This window comes from Canis aureus, chromosome 29 (genome assembly GCF_053574225.1).
Source record: "Canis aureus isolate CA01 chromosome 29, VMU_Caureus_v.1.0, whole genome shotgun sequence".
NCBI classification, from domain to species: domain Eukaryota; kingdom Metazoa; phylum Chordata; class Mammalia; order Carnivora; family Canidae; genus Canis; species Canis aureus.
In genome coordinates this window covers 18,258,597-18,281,362 of record NC_135639.1, presented here as the reverse complement: position 1 = coordinate 18,281,362, position 22,766 = coordinate 18,258,597, and the positions used below count along the sequence as shown (strand labels likewise).

The 22,766-nt window shown below is 38.4% G+C and overlaps 1 long non-coding RNA gene across 7 annotated transcripts in view; it reads right to left on the bottom strand.

Annotated features, from left to right (window-relative positions):
- Positions 1-22,766, bottom strand: part of LOC144300794 (uncharacterized) — a 340,674-nt gene that overhangs the window by 183,710 nt on the left and 134,198 nt on the right. The gene's annotated exons all lie outside the window — the stretch shown is intronic.

The following is a 22,766-nucleotide window of genomic DNA, read 5'->3' as shown; positions in this document are numbered from 1 at the left end:
ATGGTGTCATATATGGGGGGATTTGTACTGAACTCCATCAGTAGTCTCTCTCTACTCCTTGTCCCCTTTCCCAGCTTCACATAAAATACAATATGCTACAACTGTTAAATTTAATGGGCCACTTCTAACTGATAGTACTTTTGCCTATACTTCCAACTTCTGGAGGTAAATATAGATTTCCATGTTTAATTGAATAATACATTTTAATAATTGTTCTTTTCTGAGCAGGAGCCTTGAAACACCCAGTCCAATAGTTTTTAATTCAGTATAAAGTGTCTCTTGATACTTTTATGAATCTTTCCATACCAATGAGAGGCTGCAATTAACATAAATGGCTGGAGAATACACAGTAAGCTTAATCTTTTACATAGCACCAACTTGAATATTAATCACTTCAGCTGGAATGAGAAGGGATAAATAGTAGCCTTTGATACTGAAGTACATTTTGAAACAAAATTACTCTTTCCTTGATTTATTTGGGAAGAATTAGAAAATTGGAATTAGAAAATACATTTGTCCTGTAGGAAGAAAAATAGAAATAGAAACTCTCCAATCCTGGTTTCAGAAGCACCGAAATGTTAAGGGGTCTTTCTGTACACTGATATTGAAGGCTACTCCTCACACTTCATATCTAATCTGTGTAATAAACATCAGAGTCATTTGTAGGGATGGAATGAGTACAACATTTACTTAACCACTGGTCAAATGAAGATGTTATAATGGCTAAATATTACTAGTCCATGCTGCCTCTCCTTCAGAGATAGATGTCTTGGTACTGCCTGGCTTTAGGGCCAACCATCTTTTGAACCACTTGTTGTCTAAAAATATTTTCACATTTATTGAGGCCCCAGTAAAAAAATGCAACTTATTGTGAAACAGGTTGCAATATTTTATGGTAGTTAGGGATCCTTCTCCCTCTCTCCTCCATTACCAGTCAGTCCTCAGGTAGCACCTTAGTTTCTTTACAAGTCTTCCAATTCCTTCCCTTCCAGTCCATCCCAACACCCATCACACCAGTTTAGGCTCTCAGAACACTTGCCTGTCCCCCAGCAGTACCTCCAGCCTTCCTCCCATGACTTGTCATCATCTAATTCACCACTCTGTACATAAGAGATTAGGTGAAGAGAAAGATAAGCTTGGGAATCAAAGAGACTTAAATTTGAATCTGGGGCCCCACACTTTGTAGCTATGTGAACTTAGACAAGCCACTTTCATGTCTTTGAGTCCCTATTAACTCACCTACCTGTGAATAACTGCTTTTCTTTCACAGTTCTTAAGAAAACTATATGGAGAAACTCAAATGACACCCAAGTAAAATATCCTTACTGTTGGCTGCTCATATGTGCTCATGCAATCCAGAAGAATTCTCCAAATAGTTTTTTCCTTGAGCTTAGGGTTTTATCTTCTAAGCTTTTTGGAGTCTAAAGAAAAGTAGAATTTCAGGAGTGGTTCCTCTTCTTTCAATTCATCACTAGCTCTTTACTCAGTCTGAGCCTTCCATCTCAGCTTTTATAGACATTTTTCATAACTACTCCCTCAAAGTTACAAAAGAGCAATGTATGGGAGAAAGAAGGCTCTTCCTCTGGCTTCCTTCAGTGGCTGTGACACATGAATCAAAATTATAAGAGATACATTTACAGGAGAAAAAGAAAACAAATTTAATCACTTGTGTAGGCATGGGATTTTACAAGAAATGTAACTCAAAGAAGTGGTTAGAATTTGAGGCTTTGCACATTGAGTGATCTTTCGGTTGGTTCCTGTGCTCCTCTGACATGCCCCATTGTTTTGTTTTTTGAATACTTTTATACTTTCAAAGACGCTACAAGATGTTTCAGGATTATCTTGCTTATTTCCTACCCCAGTCCTCATAACATCTATTTCTCTGAGATATCCTGGTTCTTTTATTGGCGAGTGGTATTAGAAACCAAGAGCTGGTACTAGGTATACTCATTACTATTGGGGTATCATTTCTTTTAGGCCCCTCAAATGATGGAGCAAATATATGAGTGAATACTAACCTGTATATATACATTTATCTAAAAATATTTCTATGTGCAACCATCTATATGTATATCAAAGTAACATGAGTTCTTACTGATGTCTCCTGCTCTAATCCATTATCACTGGATCGTTCTATTCACCTCCCCTCGCTTATCTGCAAATTATTACTCCAACAGTGACAAATATGGTTCCCACTACCCACCACCCATTTACTTAATTTTTCAAGTATACATGTAGAGTAGTATCAGAGCTTATAACTCATATTTTCATGGGAAATAACTTTATCAACTACAGTGTAGGTCTCATGTGCAGTTCCTTTTGCCTTTAAACTTACAGATGCCACTCTTTTCCAAAGTTACTTAGATCAGTAAAATTGTTTCATACATTTGTAATATATTTAGATTCTCTTGCCACAGTATGCCACAGTATGTATTCCTTCCTGGGATCTGGGAGTTGTTTTTAACCATATTGACACAATATTCTAGTCCAACTTTTTATATATTAATTCATAAAAGTGGTCACTGTATATCCACCAAAAAGGGTCAACTTTAGGGTTTGCTTGGGAGGCATGCTTTTTCTGCTTCATCCATCATTCTGAGGACAGAGAAAATTTACTTTTACAATAGGAATTTTCTTCCTATTTTATACTAAATCAGCTTTTTCAAAACTATGGAATGTTATATGGACTTTAGTTACCAATGCCCATTATGTCTATATCATGTGATCCTTTTAATAAAATTTTGTCCTGATCTTTTCCCTCTGTACCAAAAAAGCACTTTCCCCAACCTGCATAAATGTTGGGTATTGATTATGTCCTTGAGATTTAAGGATTAGCAAATTTGAACATATTTGGGTAGCAGCGAGGCCAACAAGAGCCAGTGACAGCCATCTTGCTAAACTTCGACATGCCTGCATCCTAGCCCACCCTTCTTCCCAGCTACTAAGCCCTGTCTCTTACCTCTTTAGAAACTCTATAATTGCATTTTTTTTAGTTCCGTGTTTCCTAAAAGAGGATACTAATAGGATTATGTCTGTGACTTTGCAGAATCCAGTTTAAAGGAAAGAAACTGTAGAAAACCATCTCCTCAAACACTAGAGATACAACTCAATTATTAAAGAACAAGCTGGAATACCCACTAGGTTGTAGAAGCCAAGGCTGAGCCAGAAAATTTCAGTTGTATAACTTTAAGAATATAATGGTGTATCTTGGTCTTAGCTCCTCAGTGTTAAACATGACTTTCATTGTATTTGAGTGCCGCATTCAGTTTCAAGGGCCCTCTGTGCTTCAACCAATCGGAATGGCACTCACACAGGGACACTTGTGGCTTGCCTACTAAATGGTGGCACAGAATTACATTTCTAAGTAGCAGCAAAGCCCTTGACAAAAAAAAAAAAAAACTGTTTTAAAACCTGGGGGAGTTGTTAGCACTGAGTAATTAATAATAAGCGAATGCTTGCAGATTAACAGGAATATGCCAACACTAAAATTGCCTAACACTTGGAAAGCAGGTAAGTGCATGCATGCACACACACACACACACACACACACACACGGATTCCTACCCTGTAAAGAAGAAGGTTTCTTTCTCATGGCAACATTTCTGACTCAGGCTGCATATTTAGACATATTTTTAAAATTACTAGAAGCAATTTTATACTATACAGTGCTCATAAAGATTAACATTTAGGGAGCTCCAGTGAAAATAAATATTAACTAGTTCTAAAAAATTAAAAAAAAAAAACCTACTTGGATGACTTTTTTTTCTTATTTTTCATTCTATGATTGTTCAAAAATCACCACATGCCTGGATCCTCCAGTTAAGAAAACTATTAGCGAGAATCTTAACCTGTAATAAGCATGTGCTCCCAAAAGAAAGGCACTAGGAGCCTCCTAATTTTATAACCAGAACACCAGCATGTGTATTTGTCAAAGTACTAAGCTACATCATGAGCAGGAGACAATAAGTCAAATATGATTTTGAAAATTTAATGTGTCAATTTAAAACTGCCACTCACAGACTGGTTAGAAAACCAATTTTCAGAGGAGCGGGTCAGAAGTGGTAAACAAATTCCCACTGCTAAGCAGTTGCTGATGTAAATTGTCTGAATGAAAGATATTTATTCATGACCACAGTGGGCTCAAAAAAAAATTAATTTAGAGGCTTTTTTTCCACCTTCCCTGGAGTATGCAATTCTTAAATAAATGATCAATAGCTGACTTGAGCCAAACAGAAGGACTTGTCCAGGATCAGGCAGGTAATTACTTACAGTGATGAGCTGAGGAAGTAAGGCATCTGGGGACATAGTAGCATTAATCATGCCTTTAAACCATTTCTCCCTTTCTAGTTGCATTATTTGAAAAATCACTGAACAACTTTGTCCACTAGAAATTTCATAGATCAGGGTGCATGCTTCAGATACCTCCATTTTCAGGGCAAACCCCAAAGCAGGCAGAAAGAATTACTAATGGGAAGTCATGGCATTTTGTGCTTTTTTTGAAGACATCCAGTTACTGGTTGGCCAAGAGAGACTGAATGAGTGGGAGCTGGGGGAGGTGAATGACACAGGAGCAATTTGGGCCTGTAAATATTTGTTTAGTTGCCTAGTGGGAGTCGAGGGTAGAACATTTCCTCCATTTAGTCCTTAGAACAAAATCCCCACAGCTAGTGCTAGAACTTTCAGCCTCTACAAACTGGACCAAGATGAAAAGGCTAATGTGAACTAAATCTAGTACTTCAGACCTGGAAGTTCCTTTATTTTTCCCCAAAGATGATTACCTCCCAGAACCATGAAAGAAAATTGCTATACAGTATGGCAAAACTGAAGGAATACTAGGTGTGCAAGTGAACTCACCCTCCAAATTCTTCTTCTGGGAATCTAGAAGTAGCTACTCAAGTATGTAAACTTAGCCACAGCTAAAATGATAAGCAATCTCATGTCCATCCCCAAGAAAATGGGCTAACTTAAAAAAATGAATCTTTTATAACCATGAAAAATGATAGGTAGATCTATATACATTGTATGGAATGATTAGTGACATAATTAAGTGAAATAAAAGCTAGAAACTGAAGAGTAGACATAGTTTGCTTCCATTCATATAAAAGTATATATTTATATATATTTTTTATATATTATCACTTTACACACATTTTTCAAAATTCTGAAAAACTATAATGGTTAAGTTTTAGAAATGGGAATGGAAGTCATAAAAATGCGAAGAGAAGCTTACACTTTCCTTTGTCTTTATTTTTTTTAGTGTGTTGATTATAAGATTAAAATTCAGTTAATAAAAAGCCCCTTTTTGTTCAGAAAAACACAGATCCAGTAGTGTTGCTCTTAGTTCTAATTCCTCTATAATTTGGTGACCAAAAAGAGCTTACTAAAACCAGGTCCTAGGGGTCAGAAGTGGGCTCTATCATTTATTTATTAGTTGCATGACCTGAGGTAAGTCACTTATGGGTTTTTCTTTAAATGAATAGATTGTATTCAATCTATTGAATTTAAATGAATACAATCTATTCATTTAAATTCAGGTAAATTCAAAGAAGATAGCACATCTACTGTCTTGGCTAAGTGTTTTGAAGGCTAGAGGAGAAGCAGAGGGATTCCAGGTACTGGGTACACATCTCTGCTTTAAAAATGGATTTAACTTTATCTAGTCTGCATATATAGAACTTCCATGTAAGTTACAATTAAAAGAAGGGTCTTGTGGCCAAAATATACTGAAAAACCTAACATCCCATGGATGTAATGGATGCACATCTGTATCAGGTACCATTTATTGAGTACTTAGAATGTGTCAAACACTTAGGTCTAACTTTATATGTAGCATTTCTGTTAATCCTTATAGTAACTCTATGAAGTAGGTGCTATTATCATCTCCATCTTACAGTTAAGGAGACACAAGTAATCTCTTTTGCTCTGGCCTATATCTCATAGCAAGAAAGCATGGAAGCAGAGCTGGAGAACAAACTCAAGAACTTGTGACTCTCAAGTCAATATACTTGATGACTAAGAGATATCCACCAGGCATTCAAAGAAGAGAGAGTGTATTCTCATCTACTAACTCATACCTAGCCCACCAGGCTGAGTGGCAAAATCACAGTAAGGTAAAGGCTTGGCCAGTGCTACTTACATAGTGGTCTAGGAATGAGCAGTATCACCTGGGAGCTTATTAAAAATTATAAAATCATAAGCCCTTCCTTATATCAACTAAATCAGCATCTCTGGTGGTGAGGTGGATTTGTATTTTAATAAAATCCTTAAGGAATTCTCATGTGCCTTCAAGCATGAAAAGTAGCCTGGGGACCACTACTCAAAATTCAGTTCTGGAACAGTGGTTCTCACCCTTGCTTAATATTAGAATTATTTGGAAATTTCCTTAAAATATCGATGCTGCAGCTCCACCATAGATCAATTAAATCATGAGTGTCACCTGACAGTGTGTATTTGTAATAGCTGTCTAGATTATTCAGATGTGCAGCCAGAGTTGAAAGTCATTTTTCTAGACCTAAAACTTGGGAAACAGTGGGTCTCAGCCCCTGGTTGTACATTGTAATCACCTATGGAGCATTAATAATACTGAGTCTTGAGTCTCTTCCCACCCCTCCTCAAGATTTTATTTTAATGCCTCTGAGGAGTGGCCTGGACTTCGGGATTTTTTTTATATTCTCCAAGCAACTTGAACATATAGCCAGTCAAGAATAACTATAAAATGTGTAGGAGGGAAGACCCAACACAAACCTGGTTTCCAATTCTACCAAGCTCATCTTCCTATATGGAAGCAGCAGAAGCCTAAGGATAATGGCAAAAATTGTTCCAATGGATAAGCCATCAGCACCTGAGCACTCTGAGAAGATTCCTAGTCTTGGCCATTGCATTGAAAGATACTTATTTGCCAACCTGACTAACACATGTAAAAGGTGTGCTGCTTTGCTTCCTATTGCCGCCTCTAAACACTCAGACAGGTAGAAATGAGTACAGACACTGCAGTATGTGAGCTTGACACTTATTTAGCTGTAACCTCAGAAATCTGAATCATCATTCCCAGGGAAGAGCTAAAATTGCAGCCTGTTGAGAAGGAGATGCTCAAAGGAAATGAACTCAGACCCAAAGCACTCCTGAGAAAATTATGCCTTTCAGGGAAGAACAATGCATCATACCTTTTAATGAACAGGATATATTTACTTTAGTCTCATGTTAATTTAGAGCTCATGCAAATCCCAACTGAAAAGTCAAATTTGCATTTATATAGAGGCTGAATGCTCTACCAAAAGGCATCTGCCCTAAAAATTTATTTTTCTATAGGAAACAGTAAAGTGAAAATGACACCATCAAATCGTTGGGTGAAGGCCCTGGACAGAGCCTGAACTTCTAAGGCAAAGAAATTCAAATTCAAGTCTGACTTCTACATTGTACTAGTTAGGTAAACTATTCCATTTCTCAAATGTATAATTTCCTCATCTGTAAAATGGGATAATACCTCTTTCACAAGTTGATTGCTAATAATCAGATAAGATAATGTATATAAAGCTCCTAACACAGTGATTCAAATGTAGACACCACATAATTTTTAAAATCTCTTTCCTTGCCTTATTTTCTGAAACAGGAGATGAAATGGATTTATTACCATTAATTGGCAAACTGGCAGCTATTATTGGAAGTCACCTAGATGAATTAAAGCCAGCACTCTACTTCTTGAAGTCCTTGTAAATTCTCTAGGAAGGGACTACTAGATTTATACCAGGGAGAATGAACATCAGAAACTAAAGAACAATGGGAGATTGGAAGCCATCTAAGAAGAAGGAAACAAGACTAAGAAATCAAAACTTAAAAATGGAATTGAACTTGAACAGGAGGTTGGCAAATCTAGGTCTTAAGAAATCTTAAAGGCTTCCTCCTTGGGCTGCTCTCACAATACTCCTTTCTAGACCTCCTCCTGAATATCTGGCATCTCCTTCTCAGTCTTCATCTCATGTTCTACTTCTGGTCAACTCTTGTATACAGTGTTCTCTTAGGAAAAAGAAAATATGGCTGAAGGCAGAAACTTAGAATCTTGTCCTTGCCCATGATTTCAAAAATAGCATTTAAAGGATTACTGTCAAACCCATTCTCCACTCCATGTTCCTCTTCTGAGCTTCAGACCTGAATATCCAACTGCCTGCTGGATATCAATACTTTGATTTCCCACTGAAGCCTAAGTACAAAACTTCTAAAACATAACCAGTGTTTTCCCCCAAATCTGATGTCTCCAAATATCTATCTCAATGAAAGATGCCTCTAGTACTATACTCACAGGAGTCAGAAACCATTCTTGATAATTCTATTCTTTCATCTCTCACCATCAATACATCTTGATGAGTTTTTTTTTTTTTTCATTAATTCATTGGATAACTCTAAAATCTGGCCCCTTACCATTGGGGAAGCCAGGTATCCACCAGTGAAAAAAATAATAGTATAATTTAATTTTCATTCACTTGTTCAAAGAATATTTATTGATATTTTATTCTTTGATAAACATTGTGCTAGGTTCTTTGATAGAAAAATGAAACAGAGACTCTGCCCTTGAGAAGCTTAAAATAGGAATGAGAGTAGAACATGCTCATGTATCAATGACAAAAATCCAAAGCCAACTATGATAACTATGATGTACTATAATATTTGCTAAAATAAAGTCTCTCAACCTTGAACATTTTGAGAAGGCCTCATGGGGAGAGAGCATTTGAGCTTAAAATATAAGGATTAAAAAAAAGTATATTAAGAAGATACTACTACTCACTACCATTACCTTACTGGCTGTATTTATTAAATTCCTTACTATATACCAAGTCCTGTGTTCAACACTTCACATATCTTATTCATTCTTCACAAAAGTCCAATGTGATGGTAGCTACAATAAAAATATTTCCATTTTGCTGATGACAAAAATTAAGTTTACAGAGGTTGACTATTACCCAAAGTCATACAATTTAGTAAATGGAGGGCCAAACTCACCCATTCTTTTTGTCCCTATACCACACTGAGAATGGCATGCCTAGCAGGATATACAACAAATGACATGGAAATGTCACATAAGGTGGGGCTCAAGCTGTGTTCTGGAGCATGGTAGCCACTAGGTGTATATATTTTCCAAATACTTTGTGCCTAGTCCAAATTGAGATGTGTGCTATAAATATAAATGCCATCCACATTTTGAAATCTTCATGTAAACAAAGAAGTACAAGATATCTTAAAAATGACTTTATATCAATTACATATTAAAATAAGAATATTTTGGATATATTGGATTAGATAAAATATATTAAAATTAACATCACCTGTTTCTTTTTTCCCTTTTTATGTGGCTATTAGAAAATGTGTAATTACATATGTGACTTGCATCTGTGGCTTCTATCATATTTCTGTTGGGCAATAATAAGCTAGAGGCATTGAGAGGGCAGCAGGAGGACAACGGGCAGAACTGTGTAGGGTGTCACAGAAGCATCAAGCTCTGAGCTAAAGGCTCAGGAAGATGAGTCAGCTTTGAACAAGGAGAGAGGAGCAGACTTTTCAGTGGAAGGAGTAGCTAAGGAGGAAAGTCAGCGTGATTTCTATTGGAGAATGGAGCAGAGGTCAGTAGAAGATGAACCACATAAGTTTGTACATGGTATCTATACATAAATGAAAACTCTCATTTAGACTGATGTCTGTAACAGGAAATGGCTTTTATTGAATTCTTCATTAGATAAAATGTAAGGCCTATTGTAATTCTACTGCAAAGGGAAGTAACTGTCAGTTTAAATAACAGTGCCATTTGGAGAACTCTTATTCTATGAAAATATTAGGTAAGGCAGGTCCTCAAAAATTCCAGATTGCAATTTGCCCATCTTTGAAATTTTCAAGTACATTATCTCTAAATGAAAGCACTCTAATAAATTAAAGATTTCATTTCAGATAAAAGATTGTACTTCTGATGGTAAGTTCTAGCCCTAAATTTGGGTTAAGCTTTCCCTTTTTATAAACATTCACCTGAATGTGTCTCCACTGAAGGTATTGTTCTTGTGTATAAATGTGAAGCTGAGATGACATTGTCACAGGAAAAGGCTTTGACTTTAAAGCCAAACAGACCTGAGTTCCCATGCTGGTTCTCCAACTTACCAACTAATTACTAAACCTCTTTAAACTTAAATAGTCTCACCTATAAAACCAGACCAATGATACCTACCTGTTCCACCGGCCCACAGAGAGGTTGAAAAAAAGGTAGGTAGTACAGTTAGCACAGTGTGAGGAATGTGCCAAAATCTCAGTGAATGCCGAGCATACCTACTCGAATTCATGCACAAATGTGTGCACCCAGTGTGAGAGACACAGTCTTGGTTCTTGAATATACCAATTGTGAATACTGAATGGTCATAGGAAAGCATATGTATAACTGTCCAAGTGACTTCCTAAGGTATCAGGGCACTAAGCTCCTGGCTGTCTTAAGTCTTTGGGGGTAGCCCGGGTGGCTCAGTGGTTTAGCACCACCTTTGGCCCAGGGCGTGATCCTGGAGACCCAGGATCAAGACCCACATCGGGTTCCCTGCGTGGAGCCTGCTTCTCCCTCTGTCTGTGTCTCTGCCTCTGTGTGTGTGTGTGTGTGTGTGTGTGTCTCATGAATAAATAAATAAAATCTTTAATAAAAAAAAAAGAAGTCTTTGGAATGCTCCATCAGTGCCAAGTGAACTGAGAATATACTTTTGGTATAGTAAGCAGCAATTTCCTTTTCAACTTCCTTAAACAAGATGGAGAAACAATCTTCTAGACCAGGAAATATGAATTTCAAGAGACTTGGCATACATTGAAGAGACCCAAAGCCTGGACTTACAGAGCAATCCAGCAGAATTAGCTAGAATTAGTAAAATTTGTCAGAAATTCATTTTATCAACCAAAATGACTAATTTACTTTTGGGCCTTCACACAGATACAAATAATCAAGTCAATTCTGAATCAATCATATACCCATATCTGAGAGGAGTGGGCTGGATATTCCTTTTATTTTACTATATTCTCAAGATATACAGCAGAGCTCTGAACTCTGAGAGAATAATTATTATTTTTCCCATACTTGAATCTTTCACAATGATTAGCTCTAATACCAACCAAATACTTCATTTGATGAGTGAACCAATGAATGAATGATTTGGTTTGAAAACTAACACATGTACATGTTTTCATGGGGAATGAGTCCATTCTGGTACAGGGTAGAAGTGTTGGACTATCCAAGGATCCTGGGAAAATGATGTTCCAATCTGGTTATAATTGAAAACCCAGAGAGCATTTTAAAATTATAGATATCCTGTCCCTGGTCCTAACTTCATGTTTCTAAGGTGAGGATAAACAATATTTCTCCCAGACATGGGATATACTGTCTTGGGAAAGAAACATCAGGGAAATATGGACCCTAATGCCTGGTGAAATTCAATGAACCATCAATCCAAATCCTGAAAATCTTCCATCCTGGGAGTAGACAGCTAAATGAGCTCTTCAACAAAGAAGGCAGTAGATTTCAAATATTCAGGAGTGATAGATAACTAGTTCTAACCCCAAAATAATGGGTAGGAATTCTTTGAATTCATTAGTCATCAGAGGCTTGTCAGGTGTATGTTTAAAGCAATAAAGCAATGATAACTGACGTCAGCTGAGTCATTAGTAGGGCAGATTTTCACTGGCAATTTCTGTTGCCAAGTCCATAAATGGAAATTGAGACTCACTGGGATAATTAGAAACCAGACTGGCAACTGAGATTATTCTTTCTCAAATTTGCTTAACCAAGAAGGAAGGAAAAGTACCAGTATGGAAGGATGCTAAGGAACTCAGGGACTCAGACATCGTGTCCCTACTGAGTAGCAGAGCCGGGCTGGTAAAGGCAAAGTGGATCTGAGTGAATGTTTTCTTTCACAAATTAAGAGGCAAGCTTGAGCAGTGAGGCTTCTCGCGAACATCTCAAGCTCAGAGGCTACTGTTGGGGTGGACAAGTGTGTGCCCCTTCCTCACCTTACCCAGAGTGGATCCCAGCAGCCCTCTGCACCCTCGGATGCTAGTGTTGTCATGCTTACTAGAAGGCCAGCCAATGTTGATGCTTTCAAACACAGGAAAAAAGAAATTCAGCCTCCACTCTGGAAGTGTTTGCTCAGCTGATGAGGCTTGGCTCAGAACTAGAGGTGGGATCAGGTAATCCCATTAGCTCTTGCAAAGGCCTCTTGGAAGTGACAGTTTTGAAATATACCCAAGGAGAATTGTCTGGTTGTTGACAATGATGCCTGAAGGGATATCTAATCCAAACAAAATTGGAAGGCAGACAGTGTAGGGAGAGGGACAAGGGTACTCAGTGGAAGTCCCCTGACCAGGATTTTCATTGTGTTTCATAGATTTTAATTCCTGCTCTGCCCTTTGCTGCTGTATGAGCTTAGACAAGTTACTTGAGTCTTTTTCATCTGAAAAAGGAAAGAAAGACTAACTTACAGGGTTGTTGTGGAGGTTAAATAGGGGTAATTACCTTGAGTGTTTTCCACCTCCTAGCTCAGACATACTATCAGAAGATGTTCTCCATCTGCTGCGAGCACACCTAAATTGTAAGGTCTGTGTTTTGCATAGCTAAAAAAATGACACATGTTCTAAAAGCTGAGTTGCCACTTAACGGGGTAACACAGATCAGAATTGTATACTCATTTGTTAAAAGCTGAAATGAAGAGTAACCCTGAAGGAACTGGCCTCATTGAGATCAGCTAATCCACTTTTTGCCTGAGTTTGGTCATATATTCTCCAGGACATGTACCACACAGCTCTGTGAAGTCCATCATCTGTGGCCCCATAAATCGGTATCTAATTTGCATCAAATGTGTCAGCAAGTTAACAAAAAGACAGCAAGGCTAGTTCTTTTTGGCACTCGTAATCTCTCTGGCAGCTAATTTACAAGCTAAATTGAATCATCAGCACCCAATTAAATTCCTCCTGCATCATGGCACAAAATGCTCATTTTTATTTTCTTGACGGAGGAGAAGTGGAGGAGGAGAGAGGCGATCACATTCTCATCCATGTATGTCCTCAAATTAGAATATGTTTCAGTCCTAATTCATCTCATTTCCCAAGTCTAGTGAAATAAGGAAATGTTATAATTATATTTCCTGGTCGCCTACATATTTATCTCCTTTGCTATAATCTCTGTTACTCATTAAACTCCCACTGACTCTTTCAAGGTTAAAAAATTTATCTGTACAGATCCCAATATCCGCTGTAGTCCCCAAGTCCCCATGAACGAACAGATTTTGCACTGAATCTCATCCAGAGAGGGGTTTATCATATCTGGATGGGACCTGCCAATAAAATATTAAAGTTTCTGCAGTCTCAGCAGCCATCACCAGCATTCAACTATTCTGTCTAGCTGGGACAAATGACAGTTCTTCCTCCTGGAAGGAGGTTGCAGGTAGGAAGCCATACCACTCAGCTTCAACTTCCAAAGTGCTACAGCTAGCACCGCTGGTTGACTGTCTCACACTGGCTTGACACACCACACATCAGCTAAGCAATAAAGACGAGTTAAGAGCACTCCAGCCCACATCATATCCAATCCCATTCCTGTCTGGATTCTGACAGTTAGCCACAACTTCCATTTACAACCTCAATCTTGCCCTTTAGACTCGAGGTTCAGATGAGTGTTCCAGACCTAAAAAGTCCTTCCTTCAAAGACTGTGGCTCAGAATTATACTTCCAGCTGTACCAGTTTGGTCTACTTTAGTGACAAGTAAATGGATTTTTAGTTTGGATTCTCTCAAATCAGACACTGAGGCAAGGATTTGGGTACAAAATAATCCCAGAAAGCTCTGTGAGGGAAGACAAGAAATCCAACAAGAAAGGGTGTATCAATGCACAGGTTACTGTTGTAAACAACTTGTACTCAGATCCTCTAGGCATTGTCCAAGAAATGGTATGGAGATAACATAGAGTTGTCCCATGGTTAAGTGAAGAAGCTGAAGAACTGACCCACAAACTCCTACCTCTCTCTATCCAGAGAAGGTTCCTTCTGCAGCATGACCTCCGTGGGGCATCCAGCTTTCCCTACAGGCTGACAATATTACACACTCAGAGAAGACCTTCAGACAGAGAAGTTGAGGAGGCCATAAAATATCTGTTGACCATTCAATAGATTGAAGGGATACAGCCAGGTACCAGTACTCTGCAATAAAGACATCTCAGTTCAAAATGAGTACAACTTTATTGGTCACCAGCTGAAGGGGTCAAGTGCCGATTGGGACATTATGGTGATTTTCATCTCCTTGTAAGAATATCTCAGAATAACATAGACTAAATAAATAGGTCATAAACCACAGTTGTGGGTTGGAGTGTGTCTATTATGAAGACAGAAATAGTTGGCGGAACTCATGTTAAATGCTGACCAGTATACAGAACTTGCCTATATTATTTACTCTGCATATGTTTATAATAGCGTAGGTTATTTTGTTTAATTTCCACAATGATAATGTGAAATAGACATTTGCATTCTCATTTTATAGATGAAACTCCTGAAGTTAGGAAAAATTAAATCTTTTACTAAAAATCACACTGTGTGTCATGAAACTGGGGGTAAGACCCTAAAATCCTCCTCTTTCTGTTGGGCCACATGCTTCTTGTTCCACCTCAGGCAAGACTGGTTTGCTGGTGAGAATTTTAGGGACTCATAAGAATACCAGCCACCACCACACATTCTAAATATCTCCATTCCTGGACTGTAACTGATGTCTAAAATGTCATGGTCATCACTTTATTCTTTTGGGATAAACATAAAAGACCACATAATTCTCTTGGGAAGTGTAACCAGTAAATCCATTAGACTCTGAACTAATCTGGGCCAAGGCCCTTATGACTCATCATTTTATCTCCAGTACCTAGCACTGAGCTTGGTGTGTTAAAGGTCCTTAGTATTTATCTATTGAATAAATGAACAAACCTCAGTGTGAATAAATTTAGAAAATAAATATGTGAAGGGTATAAGGCTAAATATAAAAATAGAAAAGACTAAATCATGCCGGCAAAGAGAACTTAGAATTTTTCCTCTTTCTCATTAATCCTATTAACCCAGAAATCTATATATAAACTTTCTTTGGTCAGTATAGCTAATATTTACAGGCTGCCTGTTACTTCTCCAATGTATTACTGCTTGTTTACCATTTAAGGTCTTCATAGGGTCCTAGATTCCCTTCTAGACTCAATACTCAGAAGGAATCAACTTTACCTATTTTGTATTCCACTGTATGTTTATTTCCTTAGTATTGGCCATAACACAGAATGGCATGAAATATACAAGTGGGATCTTCAAACCTGGATTGCTGATCTTCACTGTAAAGAGCATTGAGATGGTCAGGAAATGTCCAGAGCAGGGGTGCCTGGGTGGCTTAGTCAGTTAAGTGTCTGTCTTCAGCTCAGGTCATGATCTAAGGGCCCTGGCATTGAACCCTGGAGTAGGCTCCCTGCTCAATGGGGAATCTGCTTTTTCTTCTTGCTCTCCTCCTCCCTCGCCCCCTCACCTCATATTCTCTCTCTTTAATAAATAGATGAAATCTGAGAGAAAGAAAGAAGAAAGAAAAGAAAGAAAGAAAGAAAGAAAGAAAGAAAGAAAGAAAGAAAGAAAGAAAGAAAGAAGAAAGAAAGAAAGAAAGAAAGAAAGAAAGAAAGAAAGAAAGAAAGAAAGAGAAAGAAAGAAAGAGAAAGAAAGAAAGAAAGAAAGAAAGAAAGAAAGAAAGAAAGAAAGAAAGTCCAGACTGCTGTTTGCTCCAGAAGTCACAAGGAATATACAATGCTCAAGAAAGGCAGACATCGAATTCTACTCTTTGACTCCACATTGCAGAAAAAGGGTTTCTTGTGGTCTCTCTAAACCTAGGTCAAAAAATTCTTCTTTAATATGAATTTCAAGTTTATTTTGCTCTTTTCTGGAGTCTTTGGGGGAATTGTATGGGGATAATAAAATGTCCCAAGTTCCTGCTAAAGAAAAAAAATTATTCAGAACACATGAAAACAGAAAGGCAGATGTGATTTAGGACTGTCACAATTAGTGCAATGGGGTTTGCCCTACGGGAGAGAGATTGGGCTCAACTCTGAATAACAGGGAAATGTGAGGATGTAAAGCCAAGGGTTGGGGAAAGGGTCTTCAGATGGAAAATTACTCTAGAAAACACCAGAAGTAAGGGGAGTGGAGATCAGACATCACCTGGAGGATGGTAGAGGATGAGAAATTTGGTCAGATATCAAAGGCAATCAATATGTTGATGGTGAGGGAGTCTGGCTAAGCTGATTTAGCAGGATTCTTGCTAAAATTGGGCTCTTGAGGATATGCCTCAGGATGGAGCCTAGTTGAATATGAGCTCACAGAAGCCCAAGTAGAATTTGCTCAAGGAGAAAATTTTTTTTCTTTCCTATCTACCAGGTATGTCTTTGTCTCTTCTAGATTACCCAGAAGACTCAGGCACCCATAACTGTTTGCTAGAAGGCAAATTCCAAACTATGAGAAATGTACTAGATTATTTTATTCCAGACCCCAAAGGTCCTATAAAGTCTAATTTTCCATCACAGCATTACAAATAGTAAAGCAAAATAATTTTAAAATTAAGAAACTGAACCAGCAAATGGTAAAGTAGGGATTTGAACCTGGCAATTGAAAAGTCTGAATTTAGTGCTTTTCTACTGTACCAACTAATAGGGTATAGGAGTGTTAAGGGTAATTTTTTATTTTTTTAAAGATTTTATTTATTCATTCATGAGAGAGAAAGAGAGAGAGGCAGAGACACAGGCAGAGGGAGAAGCAGGCTCCATGCAGGGAGCTTGATGTGGGACTCGATCCTGGATCTCCAGGATCATGTCCTGGGCTGAAGGCGGCGCTAAACCACTGAGCCACCCGGGCTGCCCTAATTATTTTTTAAAGGTAAAATAATGATTCACGTACAAATATAAAAGAACACATGTCAAAGATTTTATTTTTAGTTTAGTTAATAATGAGAAAATCAGTAAGATGTTATAACTGGTTCAGAGGAGAAGCTGAAGGACACATACATATATGTGTATTCAGGAATGTTCAAGTAAATTTTCTAAAAGATGCCAACACTGATATCTTCCAGGGAAAGGAAATCATATGCAGCTTAGCTGGACACAATCTCTTTGCCTTTCTAGGATCAAGAATCATTTGCATTACCATCAGGTCTCCCTCCCTAGCTTAAGTTCTACCTCTGTAGAATTGCAAAACAGCCAAAGACAAGGAAAGGCAAAGGCTCCTCTTCCATCAGATAACCCTGGAAGGATCCTCAGGCAAGACCTAGGTTTCTTCAAAAGAATTCAAGTAATGTTTGGCCCATTTCAAAGTCTTTCACGTTGTTCCTGCTAGTAGCAGGACACAGGATGAGATGGCTCTGAGGGACCCAGCTGAACGGACAATCTATCTAGAGGTACTTCTACTCTTTCTCAACCTAGTCTATTGCATAGCCTGCTTTAGAATGACAATAAGCATCCCATCCCAGGGCTCAGTTCAGGAAACTCTGCCAAAGTGGGAAGGAGGTGCTATGGAAGCATCTAGAAACCATGAGGACCTCAAGCTGCAGCAGTTTTTAACAGAGCAAACCCAAAGAGCTCAGCTCTCTCACTCTCAAAGAGCTATCGCCAAGGGCTAATCACTCAGATGGAAAAGGAATAAACAACCTCACCAGGCAGCCTGGCTTTCTGGTGACCCTTTCAGAGAAGTCGTCCTCAAAGAACAAAAATTAACTTAGAGCAATTTTTGAATGTGAGTCAAGAATACTGTACTTTTCCCCTTCCCTGTATGTTTGGATATGCACATCAAAACCAAACATTTACTAAGCACTCAAGGTACTCCCTAGGCGGAGTAGCATGGTGGAGAGTAGAGAAGGAGAAACAAGGGATGTTGGGGTTTGTATATAACAACATAGAACAAAAGAACACATTGCTTATCTGAGGATACGGCTGTATGAGCACATTTTAGGGAACATTTAAAGATGTCAAAAAAAAAAAAAAAAGAGGAAAGCTTAAGATGGCATTAGGAAAGATTCTGGGTGGGAAGGAGTAGATACCAGAGCTGGGTATTGAAGGACAGGTAAGAATTAACCAGGTCAGATAAGGTGGGGAAACAGCCCTCCCTGGCTGGGCAAATGCTATTGTAGCTGCAAATAACTTCTAGTTGCAGCATGGGAACTTCAGCTAACCTCCCTGGGCCCTGATGTCCTGGCTCAGAAAAAAACAGACTCATTCTCCCTTCTTCATGCAGATAGTCACCTGAATCTTGTCCATCTCAGAGGCTATAGCAACTCACTGTAGCAAACTACTTGCCAGGAGAATTCATGGTATGCCACAAACATGAATATTATTGAGTCATGGACAGAAAAGAGTCCTGGAAAATAATCCTTCCTAAACCAGAATGAGTCAAAGAGGTTTCCAGGGCAATGGAGCAGAGTCAGAAAGGGAGGCTACTTAGCATGGGACAACGTGTAAGATCCTTCATCCAGGGTCTGGCACTTACCAACCTTCAGTAACTGTCAGCAGTGAAGCTCTCTGCCTTGCTGCCTCCCTGGGGGCAACCTGGTTACATATTCTGTTTAGTTCAGTATGTGGGGCAACCATGACATTTGACATCTTATAGCTAGTATCTTAAGATCTTTGTAGATCTTATCTTCTACAATATATAATTTAAAAAAAAAAAAGCTCTCATGAATAAGACTAAGTCCTTCACTTAAAAACGTATTTTTACCCATGCAGAGGGTCACCAGTTAACAGTGTTCGTTTCTGTACTGTAAAACCACTGTAGATCCTGCCACTAATGAGATGCTTTTAAAAACAGCAGCTCTGAAGTCTCCCAGTGCCACATAAAGGACTTTTATGAGGCCATTGGTTTTCTGCAAATAATCACTTTAATGATAACATCCAAAGTGTAATTGTAAACACTCAGTGGGGCCATTTAACCTTAATGATAGGGGAGCAGGGAAAAGCAGAAAGAATGATGGGCTTCCTCAAGAGAAACTAGAAGTTATGAAAATGGGAAAGGCCTTGTCTGCTAATTAAACAGGATCTATGGGATGGTCCACTTGGAGACAGAGTAATCTGGTGGTTGAAGAGACAGACTTTGGAATCCACCTCAGACCTTAGATCTTAATCTCTGTGAGGCTGTTTCCTTTTCAATGATGTAAGGACCATGCTAAAGACCTCTCAAAATGAATGTGAGAATTCACTTAAATGAGGGCACAGAAGGAAAGTATGTGGCACACAGGTGATCAATCATTTGTAACTATTTTCAACATGATCACTATATACATATGGTCTACGCCGGACTCAGAGACATTTTGCTGTGTCCCTTCACAGACGTTACGAATCACTGAGCTGACCTGTCTTCCAAAGAATTAGTGCATTCAAAAATCTCTTAGTGAAAGCTTTGTTCTCTGGTAGATAATTAAGGCCTTTAAGTGCAAATTAAAAAGATTTTTCTCTGGACTTACATATAGTTATTTTCTTTTAGGTCTGCTCACATGAGGATTTTGTAAATAAAACTGTGGCTGAAGGGCTCAGGCAAGAGCAAGAAAGTAGAGAGTTCTCTCCAAAAGTGTGTTCCCCATGCTTATTTCTCAATATGATAGCTGGAGTGCAGTTTGGAAATTTCCATTATGCCACCTGGAATCTGTTTTGCTACAGAGAAAAATAAAGGGTAGCTTATCTGAGATGATGCTATACAATCTTTTTTTTTTCTTTTTTTAAATCAGGCTCCAGAGTTGAGTATAACAAACAAAAAAAGCAATCTTCAAAACACAAAGTTCAGACAACTCCTTCTAGGATATGTACTGATCCATACAGACACATACCTCCACACACGCCTGCAGACTATAGTATCAATGCTTGACACTACACTTGGGAATGAGAGTTCTGGAATTTGTGTATGTGTCTCACTCTTTTTAATGACGATGAAGATGAGCTAGTGAAAGGGTGTTTGGGAGAAAAAAAATAGAAAAGATGAGATGATTCTCACCCCATCTATATTTCAAAGTAAATCCCCAGGCGAAATGAATCAGCTCTTCAAAGATGTTTTCCATCAAAGAATATTCTGATATTCCAATGACAGTTTTCACTGTAGAATCCCAAATAGATCAATTAACCACCTTACTAGAACTTTGTAGTCAGCTCTATTCCAGTAATTGGGGGTTTATACCCTTGCTACTAAACTTTGAAAATCAGCCTTAGGATACCAGGGATCCTCCAGTGGGAGCACCCTTAGAATTACCTGTCCAACCTCCTTATTTTACAAATGAGGATCAGTCAGGATACGTGTGACAGAAAACCCCCAGTTCAGTCTGGCTTAAAGCAAAATGGAAACTTTTATGCAAATAACTGAAAAGTCCAGAAGTAATGCAAACTTCCAACATGGGTAAATCAAAGTGCTTAGGAGCAGCATCTGACATATATCTGTCTCAATTCCTCATCCTATTTGTCTCTGTATTGCCTTAGTTTTAGATGAGAGTCTCTCTTTAAGAAAACAACGATGTCTGGCAACACCCCCGACTTACATCTAGAAAGCCTATATTCCACCTATGAGTGAAACCATGTCTTTCTCTGATTGATTTATTTCACTCAGCCTAATACCCCCCAGTTCCATCTACATTAATGTAAATGATAAGTATTCATCCTTTCTGATGGCTAATATTCCATTGTGATGTGTATGTGTGTCTATCTATCTATCTATCTATCTATCTATCTATATCTATCTATCTATCTTCTTCATCCATTCATCTGTCAAAGGACACCTGGTCTCTTTCCAAAGACTGGCTATTGTGGACATTGCTGCTATGGACATTGGGATGCAGGTGCCCCTTTAGATCACTACATTTGTATCTTTGGGGTAATATTTAACTGAATTTAAATAATAAAAAACAAAGCCTAGAACTCCAACAGGATAGAGCCCTCTTCTCCAGAATTCCAACAGAAAAACCCTAGGGACCATACTTATTGGCACCTTGGTCATGTATCTATGGGTTCATGTACTTGGAGTTGATGGAAACTGCTGGTGACCAGACCTGACCACATGCCCACTCTAAAACCATGGACTACAGGGGAGAAAAAAGTCACCAAAGGTAAATAAGGCTACTCTCACCCTAAAAGACAGATGAATAGTATTAGGCAAAATCAAGAGATGTTCATTACAGGCATCAAGAAAGGTTGTGACTTATCTCAAATCATACACAGTTAATGGGACACAGAGCCTCTGCATCATGCTATATTGACTTTTGACCCATTATTAGGGCCAGAGGAACCATTATTAAGAGGAACTAGGAAACAGCTTGGTTTTGAGTCAGCAGATCCATATAAGACTACCTGAATAGTGTTCAAGTACACATTGTCAACTAAGAAAATACATAATAACAAAAACTACTATGAATCCAGCAACCTTTAACACAATTATTAATCACAGAGGCATCTACGTATAGTTGAAAAATAGCCTTTTAAGTATGTGCCAGACATCCTATTTATTCAATCTACAAACAATTCTTGGTGCTCATATGGATTCACAGACCTTTTGTAATAATCATTAAACACCTCACTGGGTTCATTGCTCAGAGAATTATTAAGAACTGCTGTCCTAATCCTAGCAGAAAAGAATGTAATGTCTTTGATAAAACTCAAATAAACCTTCCCTCTCAGAGACCACCCCATGCAAGAGATAGAACTTGAGTGATACAGGAAGAGCATGATTTCAGCCCTGAGAGGAAGGAAGGCTATCTTCCAACTGGCAGGAATGGCAAGGGTAGAGAACATTAGACTAGCCTTGGTGCTAGTCTAATGCTAGTGCTAGTATAGTTACAGGATACGGGGCAGTGGTGGGCCATATTTTTGAGAACCAGAAAATCAGCTTCAGGATTCTTTTTCCATAAATCTCTTGAATGGATATCTTGATTCAGTACTCAATGTGGGGGTGGTTACAGGTTCTCAAATTGGCAGACATTTGAATGAACAGAATGATAAGCTACAAAGAAAATCTTTGGCTCCGTTAGGGAACCAGTTACCCTGATCTGCAGTGTTTGTGACATTACGATAAGTTAATTTCAGGGTGTCAGTCTTAGACTGAAGATGTCATTTTAGTGTCTACTGAATCTCCACTGTGTGATGGGTGGAGAACTAGCCCACTTGTTACCATGTTACATAAGAAAAGACATAGAGCCTATAGGGGTGGGAAATGCCATTCAGAGCAGCAGCAGCTCATAGATCTGCTTGCACTCTGCTGAGGAGACCTTCCTGATGCTGTTTGATCAACTCTGTAATAATTGGTTATTTAATAAGGTCTTTGAATTGTCAAAACTGAGGTGCCTGGTGGCACAGTTGGTTAAGCACTTGACTCTTGGTTTTGGCTCAAGTCATGATCTCAGGGTCATGAGATTGAGCTCCACCTTGGTCTTTATGCTCAGCCTGAAGTCTGATTGAGATTCTCTCCCTCTATCTTTGGCCCTAACACTTGTGCACATGCTTTCTCTGTGTCTCTAAAATAAAATAAATATTTTTTTTTTAATTGCCAAAACTATTTGCTCTCCTCAAGAGACCTAGGAGAGGTTGGTATCATGACTCCTGGTAAGACATATCACCAATGTCATTTCTGCTGCTCTTTATCTTGGTTATTTAAATGGCCCACCACTGGGGCATATCATAGGCTGATGGGAAGGTCTAAACTCTTTATCATTAGGAAAGATAGGGAAAAGGAAGTGAAGTGAACTCACAGG